Below are 21,048 nucleotides of genomic sequence, written 5' to 3' on the forward strand. Positions count from 1 at the left end.
CTGGTTGTGAAACACAGATTTTGTCAACTAACTCAGTGTTTCACAACCAGTGTGTCTCCAGCTGTTGCAAAACTATAACTCCCAGCATGCATTGACAGACTCAGTTAAGTTACAAACTCTCAGTGTTTTGCAACCAGTGAGACTCAAGCTGTTGGATAACTACAACCCCAAGCATGCACGGACAGCCAAAGGGCATGCTGGGAGTTGTAGTTTTGCAACAGCTGGAGGTACAGAGTACATTCAATTGGGCAGGGGTTTACAAGAAGTTACTTTCTAAAAGTTGGAGATACAGCAAATTTTCTGCTGCAGCTCAAATTCCCAGTGGGAAACTCGCTGTAAACCCCCGCCCATGTGATTGTACCCTAAAAACACTACACTATACTAACACATAATAAAAAGTAAAAAAAAACACTACATATACACATACCCCTACACAGTCCCCTACCCCCCCCCCCCCCCCCCAAAACAAAAATGAACATCTGCATCTGCGTATGGCAGTGTTTTCAAAATGGAGCCTCCAGCTGTTGCAAAACAACAACCCCTATGTCCACCCCTATACAAATCCCTAATTAAGGCCTCAAATGTGCATGGCCTTACTCTCACTTCAGAGCCCAGTCATATTTCAAGGTAACAGTTTAGGGCCACATATGGGGTATTTCCGTACTCGGGAGAAATTGCCTAACAAATTTTGGAGGGTTTTTTCTCCTTTCACCCCTTATGAAAAGGTAAAGTTGGGGTCTACACCAGCATGTTATTGTAATAAAATTTAATTGTTTACACTAACATGCTGGTGTTGCCCCATACTTTTCATTTTCACAACACTTAAAAGAAAAAAAAAGCCCCAAAATTTGCAACGCAATTCCTCCTGAGTACGGAAATACCCCATATGTGGAGGTAAAATGCTCTGCAGGCGCACAACAATGCTCAGGAGTGAGAGCGTCATGTACATTTGAGGTGATTTGCACAGGGGTGGCTGATCGTTACAGCGGTTCTGACATAAACACAAAAAAAACACCCACATGTGACCACATTTTGGAAACTAAATCCCACACGGAACGTAACAAGGGGTATAATGAGCCTTAACATCACACAGGAGCTTGAAGAATTTTTGTTAAAGTTGGACATGAAAATTAAAAATTTTAATTTTTTCACTAAAATGCTGCTATTATCCCAAATTTTTCATTTTCGCAAGGGGTAATCGTAAAAAAAAAAAAGCCCCCATAATTTGTAACACCATTTTCTTCTGAGTATATAAATACCCCATGTGTGGATGTCAAGTGCTCTGCTGGCGCACTACAGGGCTCAGTAGGGGGGAGCGCCATTGGGCTTTTGGAGAGGTAATTTGGCTGGAATTGAAGGCCATGTGCGTCTACAAAGCCCCCATGGTGCCAGAACAGCGGAACCCCCTACATGTGACCTCATTTTGGAAACTACACCCCTCACGGAATGTAATAAGCGGTGCAGTGAGCATTTATGCCCCACTGGTGTCTGACAGATTTTTGGAACAGTGGTTTATGAAATTGAATTTTTTTTTTTTCATTTGCACAGCCCACTGTTCCAAAAGTCTGTCAAACATCAGTGGGGTGTAAATGCTCATTGCACCCATTGTTACATTCTGTGAGGGGTGTAGTTTCCAAAATAGGATCACATGTGGGGGTCCACTGTTCTGGCACCATGGGGGCTTTGTAAACGCACATGCCCCCCCCCCCCCCCCCCGACTTGAACTCCAGACAAATTCTCTCTCCAAAAGCCAGATGGCGCTCCTTCTCTTATGAGCATTGTAGTTCTCCCCCAGAGCACTTTACATCCACACTTGGGATATTTCCATACTCCTATTTAAAAATGTTAAATTTGGGAAAAAACTGCATTTCCATTTACACATCCGACTTAAACGAAAAGTCATCAAACACCTGTGGGGTATTAAGGCTCACTGTACCCCTTTTTATGTTCCTTAAGAGGTGTAGTTTCCAAAATAGTAAGCCATGTGTTTTTTTTGTTTGTTTTTTTTGGCTTTTCTGGCACCATAGAAGCTTCTTAAATGGACATGCCCTCCAAAAACTGTTCAGCAAAATTTGCTTTCCAAAAGCCAAATGTGACTCCTTCTTTTCTGAGCATTGTAGTGCACCAGCAGAGCACTTGACGTACACACATGGGATATTTGCATACTCAGAAGAGATGGGGTTACACATTTTGGGGGGCATTTTCTCTTATTACCCCTTGTAAAAATGTAAAATTTATGGAAAAACCTGCATTTTAGTGAAAAAAAATTTAATTTACACATCCAACTTTAACAAAAAGTCGTCAAACACCTGTCGGATATTAAGGCTCACTGGACCCCTTGTTACGTTCCTTGAGGGGTGTAGTTTCCAAAATAGTGTGCCATGTGTTTTTTTTTTTTTTTTTGCTGTTCTGGCACCATAGGGGCTTCCTAAATGTGACATGCCCCCCAAAAACCATTTCAGAAAAACTCACTCTCCAAAATCCCATTGTCGCTCCTTCCATTCTGAGCCCTCTAGTGCACCCACAGAGCACTTTACGTACACATATGAGGTACTTCCTTACTCGAGAGAGATTGGGTTACAAATTTTAGAGAGATTTCTCTCCTTTTACCCCTTGTAAAAATTCAAAAACTGGGTCTACAAGAACATGCGAGTGTAAAAAAAATGAAGATTTTTAATTTTCTCCTTCACTTTGCTATTCCTGTGAAACACCTAAAGGGTTAACACACTTTCTAAATGTCATTTTGAATACTTTGAGGGGTGCAGTTTTAATAATGGGGTCATTTATGGGGTATTTCTAATATGAAGGCCCTTCAAATCCACTTCAAAACTGAACTGGTCCCTGAAAAATTCAGATTTTGAAAATTTTGTGAAAAATTGGAAAATTGCTGCTGAACTTTGAAGCCCTCTGATGTCTTCCAAAAGTAAAAAACATGTCAACTTTATGATGCAAACATAAAGTAGACATATTGTATATGTGCATCAATACATAATTTATTTGGGATGTCCATTTTCCTTATAAGTAGAGAGTTTCAAAGTAAAAAAAAATTCTAAAATTTCAAATTTTTCATCAAATTTTGGAATATTTCGCCAAGAAATTATGCAAATATCGAGGAAAATTTACCACTATGATAAAGTCGAATATATCATGAAAAAACGGACTCGGATTTAGAATGAAAAGTAGAAGCATCCCAGAGTTATTAATGCTTAAAGTGACAGTGGTCAGATGTGCAAAAATGCTCGGGTCCCTGCGCCCGGTCCCGGTATAAAATGCGAGGTCACGGCGATACCCCGCGTCATACCGATTCGGTCCCGGTAGCTAATGACGGCACCGATCATTGTGCCGCGCACTATTAACCCTTTAGACGCACCGTTCAAAATTGATCACCGCTTCTAAAATGAAAGTAAAAGCTTCCCGGCAGCTCAGTCGGGCTGATCGGGACCATCGTGGTGAAATCGTGATGTCCCCATCAGCTAGAACGCGAGCGGAGGTCCCCTCACCTGCCTCTGTCGCGTCCGATCGGCGATTGATTGCTCCAAGCCTGAAATCCAGGATTGAGCAATTGACCACCGATTACACTGAGCCAAGAAACGGTATGCAATAAAGGAATGTCCACGGCAAGGGTTTTGCAATAACTGGAACTTTTACTTGGAATATTCAGGAAACAGTCTTTACAGTAATGCAGTTTCCACGGAGGCAGCCGGGACACAGGATACCTTGCAGGCTTGTTTGGACTTGTAGTTATGAGGATATTTAGGCAGGCCACTGTGCTACAAATATATTCCTAAGCTGAGTAGTAGTCACTGGATTTGTAGAGAGAATTGTAACTCACATTTTAGAAGTGGCTGCTGTTTCTTAGGCTTTGGTCTAGATGCAATTATGCAGGAATTGATGCTGCTTTAGTGTACAGGATGAGAAGCAGGAACTAAGAGAGTGCAGGAACAAGAGAAAAGAGACCTAACTGAGAGACTACAGCCCCTTATATACTAGGGAGTTGGACTAAAGCCCATTGGTTGCTAATGCCTGGGGTTCCTGTGCCCATGGAACTCTGGGTATATCACATGACAGTAGGTCACATGACCAAGGAAGGTCCTATACATTTTATACAAACTGTACAACTTTATACATGTGAACGAACAATAGATACACATAATGAATATACATTGCATTTATATGAGACAACAAAGGGGGGAGCCCAATGGACCTAAGGGACTCTTCCTGAGGGGAATTAAGGATGGTACAGGACAAATCCTGTACCGGAACACCACAAACCCCCTTACTTAATGAAAGTCGCCCTCAACGTCTGTCCCCTTAGGGAGAGGAGCGAAATGGCCATTGCCAGAGACAGTCCTGAAGCATTTAATTATAACGTCCAATTTCAGGCTGATGAACGAGCAGATAATAATGAAGAAGTGTAGAGTCTCTGTACACATTCAAATGTCCATATATGCTCTATAACTTTGCGAACAGGATGATATGGGATACATTTTAGGACTTGCTGGATATACAGATTCATTTTAGAATACAACCATGAAATGGTTGAAATAAGATCCCTACAGAATATGACCATAACCTCCATGACTATGGTACATTACTTTACATTTTACATCAATACCTTTTTTTTTCTTTTTTTTGTATAGATATATCTACATATTGTTATGCATCTCTAATGACTATGCACATACTATGAGTACCATCACATTTGACTATGACTGACAATTTTACTGACATTTGACTGCTATATATGGTATGCATGATGACTGCAATGCTTATACATACTTGACATTATCTCACTGTTACTTTTTTGTTTCTAGATATTTGACATTATACCACTGGTTATTTCTCCTGTTATACACTGGTTGCGGATTGGGTTGCCTGAGGCTTTCTGCCCAATGCCTTGGCTACTAGGGTCTATCGGTACTACACACTTACCCCTAGAACACTTTTTATTCTAGATAACATTTACACATTCTGTTACCTTACTTTTGTGCGTGCACGTGCATTTAGTTAGCTACAGGAATACTTTCTGGCCACAAAAGTACCCTGGACACACAAAGACAAGGAGAAATACCATTAGTTGCATGACATTTAGTGCATAACAGTCGTATGGACTGGCATAAGACAGGTTACAGTCCCTAATATACCTTTAATTGTGTACTTGTGAGATAGGTACATGAATTTAGAGCACTATGTGTACTAAACTTGTGGATGCACACTAATAAAGTTTTGTGTGTACTGAATTTATATGTACACTAATGTAGTCAGTCTTGGTATCTGACTGGTAATTGCCCTTGTGTCGACCTTTGAGACCGACGCAACATCACCTCTTGGGTCTCAGGAGTGCCCTCTTCTTCTGGAGCTCTTGCTGTTCCTAACATAGAAGGACCGGTTTGAGGGCTGGATTCAAGAGTTGTACTTGGTCCTGGATTGGTGGGATCCATACGAACTGGCGAAGCTGGATCTTGATTGGAGGCAGTTGCCACAGGAGACATACTAGTAGCAGGTGAGGAAATCAGAGATGGCTGTGTTGGTGCTGGGTACGACATCCCACAGAAAACTGCAGACTGATAAGATGAGAACCTCAGTATATCCATTGACCGATGGATTCCTTCTCCTGGGACATATTCCCTCACGGGTCTAGCAGCTGTGGGAGAAGGAGGAGGAGATTCAGGTAGGTCCTCTCTGAGGCATAATTTCATCATATCCGTATCCAGTCTTCTGAACCTTGTAGACATCTGAGTCTGGGTATGGCATTGGGGTAATAGTGTAAGGTTCCGTCTCCCAGATGGAATCCAACTTATGTGTCCTGGGGAATTTCCGCAGCCAAACTCTGTCTCCCAGTTGTAACGGCTTAGCAGAGGCATGGCAGTTGTAGTTGTTATGATATGCGCTCCTGCCTCACACGCTGGCCGTGAGTGCATGGTCCCCTTACCTCCTGCTGCCGACGGGGCAGGGACTCGCATTGCGGGATGCACCCGCATGCGAGCCACAGTCCGTCACTCTTTGGGTGTCTCTCCTGCCTCTGCCTCTCTGCTCCGACGTGCGTGTCCCTGTCCCTTAGGGTGTGCACGCGCTGGAGCTTTAAGATTTAAAGGGCCAGTACGCTAATTAGTGTCTCCACCTGTGTCTTGTTTATAAATTCCTCCACCCTCCTCAGTTCTCTGCCGGATCATTGTTGCCCTTGTGCCAAGTGAAAGCGTTCCTTAGTATTGCCTTGCCGTGTACCAGATCTCCTGCTCTTGTTAATTGACCTTGCTTCTCTGCCGCCTGCCTACTGAACTTCTGCTACGTCCCGACTTCGCTACTTTGCCGCCTGCCCTGACCTCCAGCTATCCTGACTACGAGTTGTCTCATCCCTTCTGTGCCTCGTATCTCCTCAGCCGCCTGTGTGGTCGAGCCGTTGCCAGGGGTAGCGACCTGGGTGTCGCCTGCATCTGCAAGTCTATCCTGCTTTGCGGCGGGCTCTGGTAAAGACCAGTGGCACCTTAGATTCCGCTCCCTGGCACGGTCCGAGCCATCTGCCACACAGGTCCAGCGGATCCACATCCACCGGAGTTCCTGTCTACTGAAACGTGAGTGTTGCAGTAAGATCCAGCCATGGATCCAGCTAAGGAACCCCTGCCTGAAGTTGCGGATCTTTCCTCCATTGTGATACGTCACTTACAGCAGTTGTCCCGACAGGCGCAGCAATTTTCTCAACTTGCAGCCATGATGCAACAGCTTTTGGCCTTGCAACAGCAGCAGGTACCACAATCTGGCCCACAATTCCGGAAAAGCCCTGGCTTGGGCTACACCCCTTTGGGACCGTGGTGATCCTGAATCCTCCAATTTGTCACCATTCTTGGCAGAATTTCGCAGTGTCTTTGAGGAACCCACACGTGCCTCTTCAGCTGAGACGGCGTTGCAGAATCTCTGTCAAGGAGATTCTACCGTTGGTGACTACGCGGTTCAGTTCCGCATTCTAGCCTCAGAACTTGCCTGGAATGAAGAGGTCTTGTGTGCCATATTTAAAAAAGGTATATATTCACAAGAAGATAGAAAATATGTCCGCACTCACCATGCTGTTATAATAGGTAAGCTTTATTGAAACCTTCAGAATTTCATGTAGAAAGCCAGTATCAAAAATACCCGAGTGCAAGGAGGGGGGAGCAGCTCCATTCACGGAGGCTAGGAGCAGCTGTCAGGAACAACAGCACCGTTTCACGTTATCCACGCATCTTCCGGTTCTGGAACCCTGGTTACACCGTCTGGACTTCAATCTGGACTTCTCCTCAGCCTACCACCCTCAGTCCAACGGTCAGGTGGAAAGGGTCAAACAAATCCTTGAGACTTATCTTCGGCATTTACTTTCAGCTCGCCAAGATGATTGGGTCAACCTTCTCCCTTGGGCTGAATTCTCATATAATCTAAAGGATTCAGAGTCTACGAGGTCGTCTCCCTTTTTTGTCATCTACGGACTCCATCTCTGTCCTCCTCTTCCTCTCCCAGTCTCCTCCGGTGTGCCTGCTGTTGATGAGCTGGTCCGTGACTTCTCCACCATCTGGCAAAAAACCCGACAGTCGTTGTCCCAGGTTCTCGCATGAAGGCACAAGTGGATAAAAGTAGAAGAACTCCTCCGTCCTTCTCTCCTGGTGACATGGTGTGGCTTTCATCCAAATACATCCGCTTCAAAATTCCCTGTTACAAGCTTGGTCCCCACTACCTTGGTCCCTTCCAGATTCTACAAAAGATCAATCCTGTCTCCTGCAAACTCCATCTACCTGCTACGTTACGCATTCCCAATTCCTTCCATGTCTGTCTGCTCAAGCCTCTTGTCATAAACCGGTTTTCTCAGAAGAATCCTGTCCCAACACCTGTTTCCGGCTCTGCTGATGTCTACAAGGTTAAACAGATTCTTTCTGCAAAAACTGTGAGAGGTAAACCATTTTTTTTGGTCGACTGGGAGGGTTATGGTCCTTAGGAGAGATCTTGGGAACCTGAGGAGAATATCCTGGACCGTGATCTTCTCAGGAGTTTCCTCTCTCGTAAAAGGAGGGGAGACCAAAGGGGGGGGGGGTACTGTTATGCTATGTGCTCCTGCCTCACACGCTGGCAGTGAGCGCATGGTCCCCTTACCTCCTGCTGCCGACAGGGCAGGGACTCGCATTGCGGGACGCACCCGCATGCGAGCCCCAGTCCGTCACTCTCTGGGTGTCTCTCCTGCCTCTGCCTCTTCTCTAGCGTGCGTGTCCCCATCCCTTAGGGTGTGCGCGCGCTGGAGCTTTAAGATTTAAAGGGCCAGTATGCTAATTAGTGTCTCCACCTGTGTCTTGTTTATAAATTCCTCCACCCTCCTCAGTTCTCTGCCAGATCTTTGTTGCCCTTGTGCCAAGTGAAAGCGTTCCTTAGTATTGCCTTGCCGTGTACCAGATCTCCAGCTCTTGTTAATTGACCTTGCTTCTCTGCCTTCTGAAGTTCTACTATGTCCCGACTCCGCTGCTTTGCCGCCTGCCCTGACTTCCAGCTATCCTGACTACGAGTTGTCTCATCCCTTCTGTGCCTCGCATCTCCTCAGCCGCCTGTGTGTGTTACAGTAGTCTCTCTGCTGTGTTCCTTGGGCTTCGCTAATCTCCTTAGCTTCTTGAATTCTTCTCTGATGATCAGAGATCCAGTCCTGCTAAAAGGTGCTTGTAGTCTGAATGCTCGGTCTTTTGGAAGTTGTCCATGTCTTCCCATCATTAGGATGAAGGGATTGTACCCCGTGAAGCAATGAATGGTGTTATTGTAGATCTCCAACAGTTCAGACAATAGCCGGGGCCACTCTTCATGCTTGGATACTGACGCTGCTCACAGCATATGTATGAAGACTTGATTGATGCACTCACATAATCCATTCCCCTGGGGGTGGTAAGCTGTCATCTGGAGCTTCTTGCAGTCATGAAACTGACACAATTCCTGGAACAGCTGAGCTTCAAAGGCTGTTCCTCAGTCCGTGAGGACTGACTCCGGACATCCCAGGGTCTTGACCCAGTTGGAGTAGAACATCTGTGCAACAGTCTTCGCTGTGAGGTCCTTGACGGGTGCTACCACCACCCACTTGGAGTAGTGATCTACCATGGTGAGGGTGTAGGTGTATTCAGACCGAGTAGGAGACAACTTGACATGGTCCAAGGCGACCAACTGGTTAGGCCTTTCAGTTTGGATGGAATGAAGGGGTGCTCTCACGTCCTTGCGGAGATTCTTGGTGACGTTACAGATAGTACATTCACCGCACCATTTTTCCTCTCATCGCGATCCAATAGAACCTCTGTCTGATGGTGGAATCGGTCTTGTGTATTTATTCCAAAGTGTCCCGACTGATCATGGTAAGCATTTATGACCTCTTCTGGGAATCAGGAGCTGATGGAGTCGCTCACCAGAGACTGGATCCTAAGAATTCCTGTACAACAGTCCCTTGTGTACAAACAGTTGATTTCTTTGTCCCCACAACCTTTTCAGCTCATAATCACATTGAGACCGGCGTAGACGGGTTGGTATCTTCTTCAATAATAGGTAGAGTCTTCCATGTGTAGAGGTCTTCCTGAACCCTTGTGGACCTGGGTTCACTATCTTCCCGTGTAGTCAAGACACTCTGACTCACGAACCTCTGATAAAATGGGGGCATCTCCACGTCTTCCCACTCGTCCTCGACAAGTGGTTCCTCGCCGGGGGCCATGTGGGACAGCACATCCACATTCACATGAGACTTGCCACTTCGATATTTGATGCTGAAGTCATAGTTGGCTAGTCTGGAGGCCCAATGCTGTTCAATGGCTCCCAACATGGCAGTGTTAAGATGGGCCAACGGATTGTTGTCCGTGTAGACGGTGAAAGGGGTAGCTACTTGATAGTCCTTGAATTTTTTGGTCACTGCCCAGACCAAGGCGAGGAGCTCAAGCTGGAAGGAACTGTAATTGGAGTCATTCTTCTCTGCTCCTCGCAGATGTCTGTTGGCATAGGCTTTCACCCTTTCTTTACCTTCTTGAACCTGGGACAGGACAGCACCCAGGCCTTCAAAGCTGGCATCGGTGTACAATCTGAAGGGCTGACCATAATCAGGATACGCCAGGAAAGGCGGTTCAGTTAGCAGGTATTTCAGAGCCAGGAACGCTGTTTCCTGCTCTTCGGCCCACTGGATAGGGAGTCTTCCGTTTTAGTTTTCCTTCGCGGTACCCCAGAGTAGAGCTGTAAGGGGTCCAGCAATCTGTGCGAAGTGAGGGATGAAGCGGTGGTAGTAGCCAGCGAATCCCAGGAAGCTCCTAATATCCTTCACTGTGCGTGGAGTAGGCCAGTCCTTGACAACACTCACTTTTCCTGGATCAGGCTGAATTCCCTCCGCGCTGACGACATGGCCTAGATAGTGGACCTGTGGTTTTAACAGATGACATTTAGAGGGTTTAATCTTCAATCCATGACGGATCAAGACTTGAAATACCTCTGTCAAGTGGTCAAGATGCTCTTGATAAGTCTTGGAGTAGACAATGACATCATCCAGATATAATAACACGCTTTGGAAGTTGAGATGTCCTAGGCATTGTTCCATTAGGCATTAAAAGGTAGCAGGGGCATTGCATAGCCCAAAGGGCATACTCTTGAATTCATATAACCACATTGGAGTCACAAAAGCCATCTTCTTCCGATCTTCTTCAGCCATCAGGACTTGCCAATATCCACTGGTCAAGTCCAGAGTAGAGAAGTATGTGGCTGATCCCAAGGGAGTCAGAGACTCTTCAATCCGGGGTCAAGGGTAGGCGTCTTTGTGCGAGACGTTATTCAGTTTCCGGTAGTCCATGCAGAAACGGATAGTCCCATCTTTTTTCTTGACAAGGACCAAAGGAGCGGCCCAGGCTCTTCGACTTTCCCGGATGACGTCAGCCTTCTTCATCTCAGTCAGCATTTTCTTGACTGTCTGGTACATACCCAGTGCTACCAGGCGGTGCCTCTCCTTGATTGGAGAACTATCACCTGTTAGGATCTGGTGCTGGATCATTGTGGTCCAGCCAAAATCAGTGGGGTGCTTGCAGAAGGCCTCCTGGTATTGTTTGGCCACTTAAATGACTCCACCAACCCGTTCTCTTGGGGTATTCTCATCCCCTATTTGAAGCTGGGTCCACCACGGCTCCGGATAGCTGCTGTCGGATCCGTGGCCTGGTTTCCCGTTCCCTGACATCACTTTAAAGTCAACGGCGTTGTTACGCCGAGCGCTCCGGGTCCCTGCTCCTCCCCGAAGCGCTCGCGGCGTTTCTCTCCCTGCAGCGCCCCGGTCAGACCCGCTGACCGGGAGCGCTGCACTGACATGGCCGGCGGGGATGCGATTCGCATAGCGGGACGCGCCCGCCAGCGAATCGCATCCCAGGTCACTTACCTGTCCCGGTCCCCGGCTGTCATGCTCTGGTGCGCGCGGCTCCGCTCTCTAGGGCGCGCGCTCCAGCGCTCTGAGATTTAAAGGGCCAGTGCACCAATGATGGTGCCTGGCCCAATCACCTTGATTAGCTTGCACCTGTGCACTCCCTACTTATACCTCACTTCCCCTGCACTCCCTCGCCGGATCTTGTTGCCCTTGTGCCTTGAGAAAGCTATTACTGTGTTTGTCCATACTGTGTTCCTGACCTCCTGCTATTGCCTTATTGACTACGAACCTTGCCGCCTGCCCCGACCTTCTGCTACGTCTGACCTTGTCTCTGCCTAGTCCTTCTGTCCCACGCCTTCTCAGCAGTCAGCGAGGTTGAGCCGTTGCTAGTGGATACAACCTGGTTGCTACCGCCGCAGCAAGACCATCCCGCTTTGCGGCGGGCTCTGGTGAATACCAGTAGCATCTTAGAACCGGTCCACCGGCACGGTCCACGCCAATCCCTCGCTGACACAGAGGATCCACAACCAGCTAGCCGAATCGGGACAGTAGATCCGGCCATGGATCCCGCTGACGTGCCGCTGCCAAGTATCGCTGATATATCCACGCTGGTCGCCCAGCAATCCCGACTGATCGCCCAACAAGAAAACCAGTTGTCGTACTTGACCACCATGACACAGCAACTTCAGTCACAGCTTCAGCAACTTCAGCCACAGCTACAGCAACTTCAGTCACAGCTACAGCAGCTGCAACAGCAACAACCTTCTCCTCCGCCGGCTCCTGCACCTCCTCCGCAGCGAGCGGCCGCTCCTAACCACCGCTTGTCCCTGCCAGACAAATTTGATGGGGACTCTAGACTCTGCCGTGGTTTTCTGTCACAATGTTCCCTACATTTGGAGATGTTGTCGGACCAATTTCCTACAGAACGGTCGAAGGTGGCTTTCGTGGTCAGTCTCCTGTCTGGGAAGGCTTTGTCTTGGGCCACACCGCTCTGGGACTGCGATGACCCTGTCACCGCCTCTGTACACTCCTTCTTCTCTGAGGTTCGCAGTGTCTTCGAGGAACCAGCCCGAGCTTCTTCTGCCGAGACTGCCCTGCTGAACCTGGTCCAGGGTAATTCTTCAGTAGGCGAGTACGCCATCCGATTTCGTACTTTCGCTTCCGAATTATCTTGGAACAACGAGGCTCTCTGCTCGACCTTTAAAAAAGGCCTATCCAGTAACATCAAAGATGTGCTGGCCGCACAAGAGATTCCTGCCAACCTGCATGAACTTATCCATTTGGCCACCCGCATTGACATGCGTTTTTCGGAAAGACACCAGGAACTCCGCCAGGAAAAAGACCTTAATCCCTGGGCACCTCTCTCTCGGTATCCCTTGCAATCTACCCCTGTGCCTCCCGCCGAGGAGCCTATGCAAGTAGATCGGTCTCGCCTGACTATTGAAGAGAGGTCTCGCCGTAGGGATAAAAATCTATGTCTGTACTGCGCTAGTACCGAACATTTCTTGGTGAATTGCCCTATTCGTCCTCCACGTCTGGAAAATGCACGGACGCAACCTGCTCATGTGGGCCTGGCATCTCTGGGTACGGAGTCTGCTTCTCCATCTCTCTCTGTGCCTGTACGGATTTCTCCTTCTGCCAACTCCTCCTTCTCTGCTGTGGCCGTCTTGGACTCTGGTTCTTCTGGAAATTTTATTCTGGCCTCTTTGCTTGATACGTACTGCATCCCGGTGACCCGTCTCATCAAGCCGCTCTATATTTCTTCGGTCAACGGGGTCAAGCTGCATTGCACTGTGCGTTATCGCACAGTGCCCCTGCTTATGAACATTGGACCGCATCTCGAGGAAATTGAATTTTTGGTTTTGCCCGGCTGTACCTCTGAAATCCTCCTCGGTCTGCCATGGCTCCAGCACCATTCTCCCACCCTTGACTGGACCACCGGGGAGATCAAGAATTGGGGTCCTGCTTGCTGCAAGGAGTGCCTCACGTCTGCTCCCAGCCCCGTCTGTCGGTCCTCAGTGTCCCCTCCTGTGCCTGGTCTCCCCAAGGCCTGTCAGGACTGTGCCGTGCCCCCTCATAGTCCCCGTCCTGGTGACACTCTGCCCCGTGTCAAGCCGGATTGGCAGGACGGGGAGTGGGTTTTCTAGGTGGATGTGTCTCTTGGATTGGTGGGCTGGACCGGCTAGTAAGTTCTTTAACAGCCTTAGTTAACTGGTCAATGTCCTGCCTCACACTTTGTAATTCTGAGGCCGCAGGGATTGTTGGGGCAGGTGGTAGCGGTGCAGGAGCAGGTGGTGATGGTGGCACTGGCTTGCAGACGCTCCTAACGTTTCGGAGGAGGAAGCGCTGACTTCTTCAGCCCCAGACTCAATAACTTGCATGGCTAGTCTTTTGAAAGCAGGAAAAGACAAACTAGGATTCTGCACTGCGAGCATTCTAAGTTGGGCCTTGTCCCACTTGTTGTGAGCCCCATCTATAAATCTGTCCATGAGTACTTTGTAACCCTGCTCGGACGTGATACCGTCTTATCTCTGTACAGTCTCTAAGGCATTTTTCAAAGCTACAGCATAGGCCTGGAGAGACTCACCTGGTTTCTACCGTCTCTCGTATAGGCGGAGGTATACCTCAGATGGGGAGTGAGACTTGAACACTTGGCACAGTCCCTCAAAGATCTGCTCCACTGTGGCCTTCTCGGAGGATGGCCAGGTGCGGACTTCTTCCAGTGCTGATCCTTGTAGCTGTCCAATAAGCAACTACACCTGCTGATTAGGGGAAAAAGAATAGAAAACAAAAAGACTCTGTATCTTCTCCTTGAAATCTCGCAAAGTGAAGGGGTCCCCATTATAGGTGGGAAGAACGGGGTTCCCCAAGAAGACTGGTGCAGCCACAGGAACTCCTAAACTGTTGCGCCGAGCTGGAGGTGAAGAGGTTAGAAACCTCGAGGTAGAAGGTGGTGACCCCACTGCTGGAGTCAGAGGAGTACCTTCGTCCGGTGATCCAGGAGAATTGGGTGCTGACATCTTGCAGGCTTAATTGAGTGTGCAGTCACTTTAAGAAATTTGGGGTGCGTTGGCCCTTTAATAAAATTTTGAGTGCGCTGACCTGTAGTCTTGATGGGTGCACTGTCGCTGCAAGCAGGTTAGAGTACGCTGGTTTTGTAGCCTTGGTTGAGTGTGTCGTCGCTGCAGGACAGTTAAGGTACGCTAGCCCTTTAAGAGAAGTTGCAGTGTGCCGCAGTGGCTTGGGCGGCCTGCTTCTGAAGTCCCTGGTATCTGCTGCGCTGCCCGAATCCTTCTTCTGGCCGGAACTTTTTGTGTTTTACTGTGCCCGGAGGACTTGCGGTGGGATCTGGGTAAGAAATCCTTCCCCACTGCAACACAGGGGGAAACTTTTAGTTCCTTCCGGCTGGCACTGGAGGCGTGACTCCGGAGGACCAGCGGGGCGGAGCTGCGGCCGCTCACGAGCACTGGAAGGTCCGGGATTGACTTTAACCCTAGGTATTTCAGCAGCAACACAATATTCTTCACTTCCCCCTTACTTTTTCTAGCGCCCCGGCAAAGCACATTTTCAGCAACAATGTCCTGTACACTTTTGGGCGCAATTTCGGTCGCGGCTTGCGACAATCCTGGACAGTTTTGCAATACTCAATCCTGAATAGGGGGAGGTCTAGTGGCACTTGCAATAACGGTATACACCCGTTTTTTGTTGCGGGTGGCTGAATTATTAAAGGCACACACCCGTATCCTGTTCGTAGGACGCCAAAAGCTATGTGTTGACCACAGGTTGTTGCAGCATGTAGCAGGGTCTGGTGGTAATTACCCTGGGGGCAAGATGTTGTTAACCAAATTGTGTTCGTGGTGCCACAATGCAGTTGCTTGGTTGGACTTGTAGTTATGAGGATATTTATGCAGGCCACTGTGCTACTAATATATTCCTTAGATGAGTAGTAGTCACTGGATTTGTAGAGAGAATTGTAACTCACGTTTTAGAAGTGGCTGCTGTTCCTTAGGCTTTGGCCTAGATGCAATTGTGCAGGAATTGATGCTGCTTTAGTGTACAGGATGAGAAGCAGGAACTAAGAGAGTGCAGGAACAAGAGAAAAGAGACCTAACTGAGAGACTACAGCCCCTTATGTACTAGGGAGTTGGACTAAAGCCCATTGGTTGCTAATGCCTGGGGTGCCTGTGCCCATGGAACTCTGGGTATATCACATATCAGTAGGTCACATGACCAAGGAAGGTCCTATACATTTTATACAAACTGTACAACTTTATACATATGAACAATAGATACACATAATGAATATACATTGCATTTATATGAGACAACAAAGGGGGGAGCCCTGCAGGAGAGCCCAATGGACCTAAGGGACTCTTCCTGAGAGGATTTAAGGATGGTACAGGACAGGTTCTGTACCGGGATACCACAACGGCAAAAAAAAAAAAAAGTGTTAAATAATTAAGAAAAGTAAGAATCACCCCCCTTTTCTGTGTGGTATCGCCGCGTGCAGAAATGTCCGAACTGTAAAAATATATCATTAATTAAACCGTACGGTCAATGGTGTACGCACAAAAAAATTCCAATGTCCAAAGTAGCGTATTTTTGGTCACTTTTTATATAATGAAAAAATGAATACAAAGCAATAAAAAAGTCCGATCAATATAAAAATGGTACCGATAAAAACATCAGATCACGGCACAAAAAATTAGTCCTCATACCGGCAGTAATACAAAATCATACCTATACAAGTAGGGTATCATTTTAACCGTATAGACGTAAAGAATAAAGATAAGATGTAATTTTTACCGAGAAATGTACTGTGTAGAAACGGAAGCCCCCAAAATTTACAACATTTTTTCTTAAATTTTGTCGCACAATGAATTTTTCCCACTTCGCTGTGGATATTTTGGTAAAATGACTGATGTCACTGCAAAGTAGAATTGGTGGTGCAAAAAATAAGACATAATATGGAATTTTAGGTGCAAAATTGAAAGCGTTATGATTTTTAGAAGGGGATGAGGAAAAAAGGAAAATGCAAAAATGGAAAAACCCTTCATCCTTAAGGGGTTAATGTAGGACATAGTAACCTACCCACTTTTTCTGTGCAGGGCACCAAGAGGACATTATTATAGTTTGGAGGCCTATAGATGGGGGAGATTGTGTGGGGAGGGCACTGGAAAATGTAGAGTCTAAGATGATTGTCCTGCAGATTTTGAAGAAATGAGTCATGGTTGAGAGAAGTCGGTCTGAGACAAAAAAGGAAATTGGAGGACTGCGATCAGAGAAGACATTACCTGTGAGTCACTGGATGTAACAGTAATTACTTGTACTTACATGGTATACAGATCCTGTATACAGCTTGTATCTACCTTTATATGGTCCTGTATATATTAACTTAAAGATTACCTGTCATGATCTTGTTAAATTTTATAATCCTCCCAGTTCACTGCCCCATCATGATAAACCACCCCCCTGCCTTTATTTTTATTACCTTTTAGTTTTCTTACTTGATATTGCTCTGTATTTTCTGCTCAGTCAGATTCACAGACTAGGAAGGGGGGTCCCCAGCAGGCATGACAGAATCTGAAACCATACAGGGGAGAACTTCCTCCCTCACTCTGCTACACACAGCCAAAAGCAGTTCAGTGTGAGATGAGCTATGATTGGCAAAGGTTGCCCCCCACCCAGGGCCGGATTAAGAGCGTCATGGGCCTGGTGCTGAGGATTTTGGTGGGCCTATAAGTGTCAGTGACCCAACAGCTGGGTTGCAGCCATTTGTGGGTTGCAGTGCAACTCCATTAACTTACATTATGTGCGACATGTACGACAAACATATGACATAGGTAGGTAGCCAGGTAAGTAGCTTGCTAGTTGGATTGTTGGATTTAACTTGGTAAATAGCCAGATAGATAAGTAGAAGCAAGGTAGAGCAGCACATCCGAACAGCGTCAAGGTGATGTGGGTACAAGCGGGCCCAATCGCAGCCTGGTCGCTGGCGGCAGTAATCAACACAAATAGAAAGCGTCCCACAGCACTCCAAAATAAGGTGAAAAGCAGTGTATTTCCTCATATGTGGCAAGCAATGTTTCGACTGTCTGCACAGTCTTTATCAAGCATACAAAAGTGATCAGAGTACTGGTATTTATGTGTGAACACACACAAAATCAATTACAGGGTAATTATAGCAAATCAAAGTAAAAAGGTTAAAAAATAAAAATAAAAAAAATGATCCAGTGCAAAAAATAACATACACATACAGTGATCCCTCAACTTACAATAGCTTCAACATACAAGGGTCTTTTCTGGACCATTGTAACTTGAAACCAGACTCAACATACAATGTTACAGACAGTCCAGATCTGTGAAACGTGTCTATAGCTGGAAGAACCGACCAATCAAACTGGTAAAACCCCTGTATTACTGCAGTGTATGCACTGACTGTCTGTCTGGTAGCGCCCCCTACAGTACAGGAAGGTACTACATGTGCTGTATTACTCTTTACCTGTACCAGTCAAAGCTGTCTATAATAGCTGAACTATATGATAAGCAAATATGGCATTCAGGAGTATGAAAAAGCTAGGTGAGAAATTGTCATCTAACTTTTCTGTGTACCTGAATGGCAAGTCAGTTCATGCCTGGTGGATTAGTGATACCTTTGGGGGAACTCCTGGGGCAGAGGCAGCAGGACCTCAGGCAGGTGGCAGCTACAGCACTACAGTTTTTTAAACTTGGCGGGCGCTGGCCGAACGGGGGGAGGAGTCTCATACGCTACCCTGATGTCATGTGGGGCACGCAGGTCAGCAGGTTACGTAGTCATATCACCAGGGCTGCCCCTTACACACTGTGGCACACGCTAGATTTTAGAAACATAAAATAATATCGCCACTCCATATTATTTCTGCAGTGACTAAATAATACCACCATACTGTAAGAAAATAAAAACCACTATACACAGACCAGTATACCTAATAACATCACAATACAAGGGACATATACATCCGCCACACCATGACCACTACCAATACCACTGACTAACACTGCTATATTGTTATTGAACAAAAACCAGTACAGTATACAAAAGATCAGTAATCCTACACAGGAATAGATTTGAGCTGTACACAGGGGCTGCAGACCATATAGGTTATTATAGTTATATACTCACAAGGGCGTCTTCTCTGTTCGGAATCGTTCACTTTTCTCTTTCTTCTCCATCTGTCCTGGGTCATCATGAAGATTTCTCCCAATCACAAATCGTCTTCATCGAATCTGCCGGACAAACATTTTAGGCTTCTCGCTACAGCAAAATCCTCAACTCTATACAAACTCCCTATATGTATTACACTGCCCCATATAGTAGTCACTTCTGTGCCCTTAATAGTATTCGGCCCCAACATTGTCCTCATACATTATAATGCCCCCTCTCATTGCCCCATATAATATAATGCCCCTGTACATTGCCCTCAAATATAGTAATGCCCTCTCACATTGCCCCCATATATAGTAACGTCCCCGTACACATCCCCCATACATAATGCCCACTCACATTGACCCCATATATATTAATGCCTCCTCACATTACCCCCATAGATTATAATGTCCCCTCATATGGTCCCCATATAAGTAATGCCCCCTCACATTGCCCCCATATATAGTAATGCCCCTTCACATGACCCCCTCCCCCTGTCAGGGGCGGACATATCGCCTGTGCAGCCGGTTCAGCTGCACAGGGGCCCAGCGTGAGAGGGGGCCCGCTGCCCTCTCCAGCTCCGGCCCCAGAGGCGAGCATTAGGCCACATACCACCGCATACTCCCCGACCACAGCAAGTTTGACAGCACCCGGATGGACGCTGCGTTCAACCACCCCTGCAGCCAGTGGCGTCTCTGGGGGGGGGGTGGGGTTAGGGGGGCCAGAGGGGGCCACGGCCCCCCCCCCTACATCATGATTGCCCCCCCCCCCCTTGTGCCCCCCCTAGCAGCAGTAGGTCACTAGCAGCTCTCATGGCCACCAGTAAGGGGCCCGAGCCCCCGCCCCCTAAGAGCCCCCGCCCCCCTGAGCCATCTACTCCGGCATCCTTTTTTTTAAATAAATCTTCAGCCAGCAGCCCTGTCACCACGCAGGGGCCGCGCTGTGCAGACTGGGAAGAGCAGACAGGAAGCTCCTCCCCCTCTCTCACTCCCCTGTATGCTGGACCTTGTGGAGCAGGCCCGCTGTGTGTATACAGGCCCGGACACCACCAGTATGGAAGACTTACCTGCCCAGTGCCCACTGCTGATGCTGCCCTTTTAAAGTAAGTAACTTGCTTGGGGGAGAGGGGGGAAGTTGTAGGAGACAGTTGGAGGTAGTTCAGTGTTTCCCAACCAGGGGGCCTCCAGCTGTTGCAAAACTACAACTCCCAGCATTCCTTTGGCTTTATGAGCATACTGGGAGTTGTAGTTTTGCAACAGCTGGAGGCCCCCAGGTTGGGAAACACTGATCTATCTATCTATCTATCTATCAATCTATTATATATCTATCTCCTATCTATCTATCTATCTCATATCTATCCATCCATCCATCTATCTATATCCATCTATTTATGCATCTATCTATCTATCTTTCTCATATCTATCTATCGATCCTCATATCTATCTCATATCTATCTATCTCATATCTATCTCATATCTATCTATCTATCTATCTATCTCATATCTATCTATCTCATATCTATCTATCTCATATCCATCTATCTATCTCATATTTATCTATCTATCTATCTAACTCAGATAGATAGATAAATAGATATGAGAGATAGATAGGTAGATGGATGGTATATAGATAGATAGATATATATATATATATATATATATATATATATATATATATATATATAGATAGATATGAGATAAATAGAAAGATAGATAAATAGATGATATATAGATAGAGAGATGATATATAGAAAGATACATAAATAGATGGATAGATAGATGATAGACAGATCGATAGATAGATGATAGATACATAGATATGATATAGATAGATAGATGATAGATAGATATGATATAGATAGATAGATTAGATAGATTGATAGATAGATAGGAGATAGATGGATATGATATAGATAGATGGATATGATATAGATACATTTATATGATATAGATAGATAGATCAGTTTCCTAACCAGGGGGCCTCCAGCTGTTGCAAAACTACAACTCCCAGCATTCCTTTGGCTTTATGAGCATACTGGGAGTTGTAGTTTTGCAACAGCTGGAGGCCCCCCTAGTTGGGAAACACTGATCTATATCAATCATCTATTATCTATCTATCAAAAAAAAAAAAAAAAAAATCAAGAGACCAGCAGCACACAGAAAAATTAGTGCAAAAAAGGTGGAGATTTATTGCATTATCCCAGTGTACAAAAGAAGCGACGTTTCAGCGACCTCTCGTCGCCGTTCTCAAGGAGCTTGAGAACGGCGACGAGAGGTCGCTGAAACGTCGCTTCTTTTGTACACTGGGATAATGCAATAAATCTCCACCTTTTTTGCACTAATTTTTCTGTGTGCTGCTGGTCTCTTGATTTTTTCTAGTACAAGTGAATCTCTCACCAAGGTCCACACCCAGCGTGCACCATTGCATTGGTTTTCTTAATTTTGTTGTGCTGCTCTTCTGGAGTTTTTTTTTTTTTTTATCTATCTATCTATCT

The 21,048-nt window shown here is 46.5% G+C and overlaps 1 protein-coding gene across 1 annotated transcript in view; it reads right to left on the reverse strand.

Annotated features, from left to right (window-relative positions):
• LOC130282380 (transmembrane protein 150A-like) overlaps positions 1–18,557 on the reverse strand; it is a 179,465-nt gene extending 160,908 nt beyond the window's left edge. Inside the window, exon 1 of the mRNA XM_056530572.1 lies at positions 18,531–18,557. The gene's annotated coding sequence lies outside the window, so the exon portion shown is untranslated. The remainder of the gene's footprint in view (positions 1–18,530) is intronic.
• Between the last annotated feature and the right edge of the window lie 2,491 nt (positions 18,558–21,048).

Source organism: Hyla sarda, chromosome 7, assembly GCF_029499605.1.
Source record: "Hyla sarda isolate aHylSar1 chromosome 7, aHylSar1.hap1, whole genome shotgun sequence".
Taxonomy (NCBI): Eukaryota; Metazoa; Chordata; class Amphibia; order Anura; family Hylidae; genus Hyla; species Hyla sarda.